Genomic DNA, 6,878 nt, shown 5'->3' with positions numbered 1-6,878 from the left:
CAGCTGACCTTTAGATTTTCTCTTCTTAGGAGCTTCTTACACCTCACTGTCAGGTGATGGACAGTGTTGTCTGTAACGAGTGAACACTGTCCGGAGGCCGTCAGTGCACTGGAAAAAGCTCCGGGCTAATAACCTCAGCTGTTGATGCGCCAAAAAAATAATAAATAAATAAATAATAATAATAATAATAATATCCAGAAGGGGAAAAATAAGAAATGCGGACATTAGAACAGCTTTGAATGACCAACAAAATATCCTTCAATCAATAGAGCTAAAGCAGCTAAAATGGTGGAGAAATTTGTTAAGGATGGGAGAAGAGAGAATCTCAAAGACTGTGTGAGATGACGGTTGAGGGGTGAAGAAGGGGAAGACCTAGGACTAGGTGGAAAGACTCCGTATTGGAATCCCTGGTGGGATAGGTTTGACGAGAGGCTGATGCCACGAGTAAGGAGAACTGAAAGGATCGGCTCGGATAGTAGGTTGAGAGGGATCTACTACCTGTAGAAATAAAACCTCTTGAAAAGAAATAAATAATAATAATAATAAAGGCGCCACGGTAGCCGAGCGGTTAGAGGCGAGGCCTGCGAAGCTAATATGTGTTGTGTTACTGGGTTCGATTTCCGGTCTTAGGCCTAGGATTTTATTTAATATAAAAGTATATTTAATATATTTAATAAAAGAAATTTACAGTAAAGTATGTTCGCTAGTCGCCTCGATTTATAGTCCTCGACTCCTAATTGGACGTAAAGCCAGCCCGAAAAAATGGGCAATTACTTTACTTCTTTTAATAATAATAGTGATAATAATAATAATTATTATTATACTAACACCTGTGCTATGAGAATAGAAAGTTTAAAGTTTAGTCAAAGCTATTTAAAAGAAAATCGCCAGGAAACAAGTAAATTATCAATTCAATAAAGTGGGAAATGCTGAAGGATTGTTGAAGGGAATATCCTTAAAGACACCAACTGGCCTGAATCCTTCTGTGACGTCTATACCCTCCACATCTTGGGACAAAGGATATAAAATAAACAACCAACTAGAGACGAAGGCCCTCATAGCCAAGATATTTTGTGGTGATGAATTTGATTACTGGTCTTAGGCCTTGGATTTTATTTAATGGTTAATAAAAGAAATTTACAGTAAAGTATGTTTGCTAGTCGCCTCCGTCCACGACACCTAATTGGTAGTTGGACGTTAAGCCCCGCCTGAAAAAATAGGCGATTACTTTACTATTTTGTTGTTCTCTAACCACTAGCAGAACTAATTCCCTTATTCGAATTCATAAACATATAATGCCTTGAAAATGGTTATTCTATTTATAGTACACGAAAAATAATACGTTAGGAGTAACAAGCTGTGTTCATTTTGGACATGAAGAGCGGGGGACATCAAAACGGATACTACCTGTAAATACCCAAAATTCAAATTTGAAACGATGATAATTCTTCCGCTTAGTTGGTATATTATAAGAAAAAGTCTAAAATTAAAAATAAATTATTATAGATTGCAGCAATATGATGAGATAAGCTCACGAATTTGTCCAATAATTCGGTTTCTACCCAAGTGAAACTCGAAAGAATTACTTAATTCCATGTTCAATTACGTGCCCAAAAACTATGTCAATGTTTACAGGTAAATACTTTTTAAATCTTCCACTAAAACTAGGCAATGCTCATCGTTCACAAAAAAAGATAAATAAAAAAAATGATGAATACGCAGTAGCATTCTGGGTAATAATATAAAAAAGAAAAGAACTGAAGATATGACCTATTGATAGGCGATTTTGAATACTTACTGCTGCATATTACATAGTAGAGTGCGAAGAAGGTCGGTCATTATCACGCCCTTTGGCTGCAATCACCACTCAAAATACTGAAACTAAAGTGTATGGTAATAGTAAGCCAGTGTTTTTTGTTATTAGTTAGCATCGCTGAAGGCAGTTTTAGTTGTGAATCAGTTAGTTTCAAGCTAGCCAACCTAACGCACTCTGTTAGTAATTTCCTATTGAATAAAAGAGAGAAAAAAAAACGCTCAGACCAATCTGGGGATTAAAATAACCGATTACAGCTTCACTTGTAACACTTTTTACTGGCAATAAGTATTAAGTTAATTTGTGCTGCTTAGTAAAAAGATTGTAATGGGTAATTAGTGCGATATGGTAAACGAGCTAAAGCCTAAGGTCGCCTATACATTCCATAATCAGCAATTACTTCTGCAGCTCATACGCGCTTGGGAATTGGACAAGAACCGTCAATTTTATTTCGTATTTTACCTTCACCATTTTTTTATTTTTCAATAATTTAGATATTTTAAAAAAGTAAAATTTATAAATGACAGAAATAGTGTAAAAAAAAGCATGCACATTTTTTATGATGGTTGGATATTTCATAATTGGATTAAATTCATACGTCACCACTTTTTGATCTCTCTATTGCATTTTAGATGCAGTTTTGTGCATCCCAATTCTTTTATAGTTTGTGGAGCTCCACTGTACATCCACATTTAGAATGATTTTTTAAAGAATTCTTGTTGAATCCTGCTCATCAAGTCCCAACTACTGAAAAAGTTATTTTAATTATAGTTTGGAATCCCCACATTAGACTTAAAAGTACAGAACTAAACAGAGGCTATCGACTACTTAAAAGACTTTTAGACGAAAGATCAAAACTCTCTCTGGACAACAAAAGACTAATTTATACTTCTATTTTAAAACCCACCTGAGCGTTTGGAATAGAGCTGTGGGGTTCAACCAAACGCTCCAATCTCCAAAGGATTCAATCTCTACAACCTAAAATACTTCGAACTATTGTAAACGCTCCATTTTATGTCTCCAACCTGGACTATACACACTGACCTTAACATTCCTTTTGTCACACAAGTCGCTGAAAACACGATACAGGAAACTCCACTTCAACCTGCAATCTCATATAAACCTTCTAGCTCAAAATCTTCCTTCAAGAACTCTTCCTGAAAACCCGGACAAGACGCCTTAAGAAAAAGTGGCCTCGTGATCTCCTCTCAAGTGAAGGAGAGTTAGACTAACAGCGTAATGCTTTGGAGTGTTACCACTGGGTAACTTTTCCACTCGTTTGCTTCATTGTTTCTGTTATAATAATCGCATTAAAGCGCCAAAAAAAAAAAGTTATAGTGTTATTCACTAAAAATTGAATTAAGAGACCCTCAGTAGCACTCAATATAAGGGATTTTAATAGCTTTAACTTGGATTTATTCACTGGAACAAATCTGGAGGCCATTGGCCATTGGATGGCCAGTAATTGCTCGGAAAGAGAGTTGACAGACTAAAAGGATTGCGATGTGCAGATGAGGTGTTGTGGAATTTATTATGGCATTGTTGTAAGTTTATAACGGCATTTCTCCATTCTAACGATCACATAAGCCCTTGCAAACTGATTAAATACGTCAAAAAAGATACAAGAAACAATGCAATTCATACTTTCCCGACAGTATGAAGGGTGTATATGACACAGAGTTCCGCATTTTGAGGAAGAAATACATAAGCTTTATTCTGGAAGCTATAGTATTTCAACTAAAGGTTGCTGTATCAAATGGGCAGTGGTACATTCTAACTGGCTAGCAATTATTAATCTAAACATATGTCAAATTTTTAGATTAGGGACTCAAATAAATCATTTTTTTGAACTTAGGGGTCTCAAAATGGATACTGCAAGTAAAAACTCAAAATTGAGTAAGCAATAGAAATAATACCTTCTGATTTTCAATGCAATTGTAAATAAAATAAAAAAATCTAATCACAAGCCCGTAATTTTGTTAAATTTGTTAACAAACACAATACATTTTAAGGAATAACTTAATTGACTGTAATATTTACAAATGAAGAGTATTTTTTCTTTGATTTTATAACCTGCAATAGTGGAGATTTAAGTAAATTTAAAAAAAAAAGGAACAAAAAGAAGGTAAAATGATTTGAATATTAAATGTCCTCTTAAAAAGCGAGAAGTTATTAATTACCTTTCTGTCGGCCATACTAGACCAACTAAGACTGGATTTCGGATCTGATATGAAATACGTTGATCACAAAGTGCTACTTGGATTACATGAGAATCTTCTTAAATCTATTTAATGACCGGCAAACATGTACCCTAAACAATACATTAACTATGTTCGACACACACCAAAATTATATATATAATATGTTTGATGGCCACACATTCAGCTCTGGAAATATTCATTAAAATTAGGTTCGTATTTTTTTTTCTTTTTTTATTCAGAATAAAAAAAAAATTACAGAGTTAAACGCTGTTAATGATAGCATTCTTTGAATTCATAACCAGTTTTGTGTTCTAAATATTTGGTTGAACATACTACGTACGATTTGTTTTCAATTTGAGGTAACATTAGCTCCATAATTTGTCTTTATTTTCTATAACTTTTTTTTTTGAGTTAATTTTCCCTCATTTGCAGTGTAAATAGTCAAAATATTTGTACATGTTTGAGAAATAGAACAATTTAGTAGAACCTACCAGTAATTTTCTTGCCTCAATCATAAATTACTAATTTTTCTTGTACTTCAAATTTTCACTAATTCAAAAAGTTCCTCTACAAGGCAGTCGTGAAGCGTCTGCTTCACGGTACTCCCCTTAATGTCAGTTTTCTTGCAAAGAATTTGAAACATTTTCAACAGGAATCAATGATTTCTTACGTAATAGCAAGCTTGTATTCTTTCATTTTAACCTAGTTCGGGTTTTATTTCATTTCATGTGATTGAATCAGCGGTTTGTGTGGAAAAACTTTGACTTCTGGTCACTATGGTTGTATCAAATTGCTGTTAAATTTACTTTTTTTGAGACAGAATATACAGGATTTACTGCGCAGCTCTGATCTTGGGTAAAGATGGAGACAAATTAAGAGGGTGAAGTCAACAAATAGCGATAAAACTCGTAGTATTTCCATAATAACCACTTGCCCAATCGATCTGTGAATTACGTAGTCCGATGGCGGCTCCGCCTCCAAGCTCCTCAGCCGCCTCTGTCAATCCTCTACTTTACTGAGCCTTCATCCCACTGCAACCTCACTGGGATTCGCTTCCAACAAAACTAACCTGTACCCTCTTTTTACCAAGCTTAAAAAAAAAAGCTCGGATTTATTTATTTATTTTTAAGGCGCGTCAACATCTTAGATTATTGGCGCCCGGGAGCTTTCCTCAGAGCACTGTCGGCCTCCAGACAGTGTTCACTCGTACAGTTAACACTGTAACCATCACCGGACAGTGAGCTGTAAGAAGCTCGGAATAGAAAATCTAAGGATCTCAGCGTGGGAATCCAATACGGTAACGTACAGATAGATACCAGTTTAGCCTGCACTCCTTTTCATAGTTCACTAAAATAGAACATTGAACTGTGGCTCTAAATAAACTTTTAAGAGAAAAGTCAGTAGTCAATTAACTTCAGTTGAATACTGATTGCGATACTGATATTGCAATATCGATTTACCGATAGTATACTGCATTCCTAGGAATACCTGATAGATTCTGTTAAATTTTGTAAGATAAGTTCGATAAATCGATTGGCATGTAGTAATTACGAAAATAGCAAGACTGAGATATTCTACGTCAGGTTCTACTAAGGACGACAAAACGTCATAAAAAGAATTTCTCTATTTAAATAAAAACTTATTGATCTATCTGTATTTAATTTAAATAAGTTCAGAAAAAATTTTAGGAGTTAGTTCTAGTTTTAAAACTGAAAAAAAATGAAACATTCTTAAAAAAGGGAACAATAAATTCTGTAAAATTGTACTTCCAGGCGTTCATTATTCTTTTAACTCCAAAATTCAACAATACATTTATGTATAATACTTAAGAAAAGTATCGTAGATTTTACTGAAATGAATTTTAGAGGAAAGCTACCCACTTCTATTTCCCAAAAGTTGCCTTAAACAAATTTTTCGAAAAACGTTACAAATAAAAAATGGATAATCTATACGAGAATAATGAGCTTACAAAATTTAAAGGAAATTGTTTGAGCTATATTTGGGAAAATCTTAAAAAAAAAAAACTTTCAAAGTCTGTATTGGGGACCGGGAGGCTTGGAAAAGTGGACCCCCAGTTGTGGAAGATTCAATGTGGTACACAGATGGCTCCAAGATGGAGGAGGGAGTAGGAGCGGGAGTGTACGGGGGGGAACCGAAATGTAGCTTTTCGGTTAGCCTAGGAAAACTAGCTACAGTTTTTCAGGCTGAGCTAGCTCCAATTAGGTTCAGTGCTACCGAGATTAAAGAGCGAAGAATTATTAACTCTAAGGTCGTAATTTTCTCGGATAGTCAGGCTGCTCTACGGGCAATTAGTTCCTACCAGGTCAATTCAAGGCTGGTTTGGGACTGTCTGGGTGCCCTGAAGGAAATTAGTGACCAGAATAAGGTCTTTCTAGTTTGGGTACCTGGTCATTCAGGACACAAGGGGAACGAAGTGGCAGATTTATTGGCCCAGGAAGGCTCTGCGGGACACTTCGTCGGCCCGGAGCCCTGCTTTGGGGTTTCGAAATGTGTTAAGTCTGCGGCCATCAATGTATGGGTGCAGAGTAAGGCTCAGGAGTGGTGGCTTGCCACCACTGGGTTGAGACAGGCGAAGGAGTTCATCAGAGGCTATTCGCCGAGACTGACCGCAGAATTAATCCGTCAAGGCCGTGGGGCCATAAGGATAATTGTAGGCCTATTAACGGGCCACTGCAGGCTCAGAAAGCACATGCATCGCATGGGCCTGGCAGATGATAGCCTTTGTAGGTTCTGTCAGGAAGAGGAGGAAACGGCACTGCACGTGTTGTGTCAGTGTGAGGGGCTCGTATGGCTAAGGATGTTACTTCTCGGGGAGGAAAAACCAAGGCCTGAGAGCTTTACCC

The sequence above is a fragment of the Rhodnius prolixus genome, unplaced genomic scaffold (assembly GCF_049639745.1).
Source record: "Rhodnius prolixus isolate KJV_2025 unplaced genomic scaffold, Rpr scaffold_3, whole genome shotgun sequence".
In the NCBI taxonomy this organism is placed as follows: Eukaryota; Metazoa; Arthropoda; class Insecta; order Hemiptera; family Reduviidae; genus Rhodnius; species Rhodnius prolixus.
Note: the sequence above shows the minus strand (reverse complement) of the source record.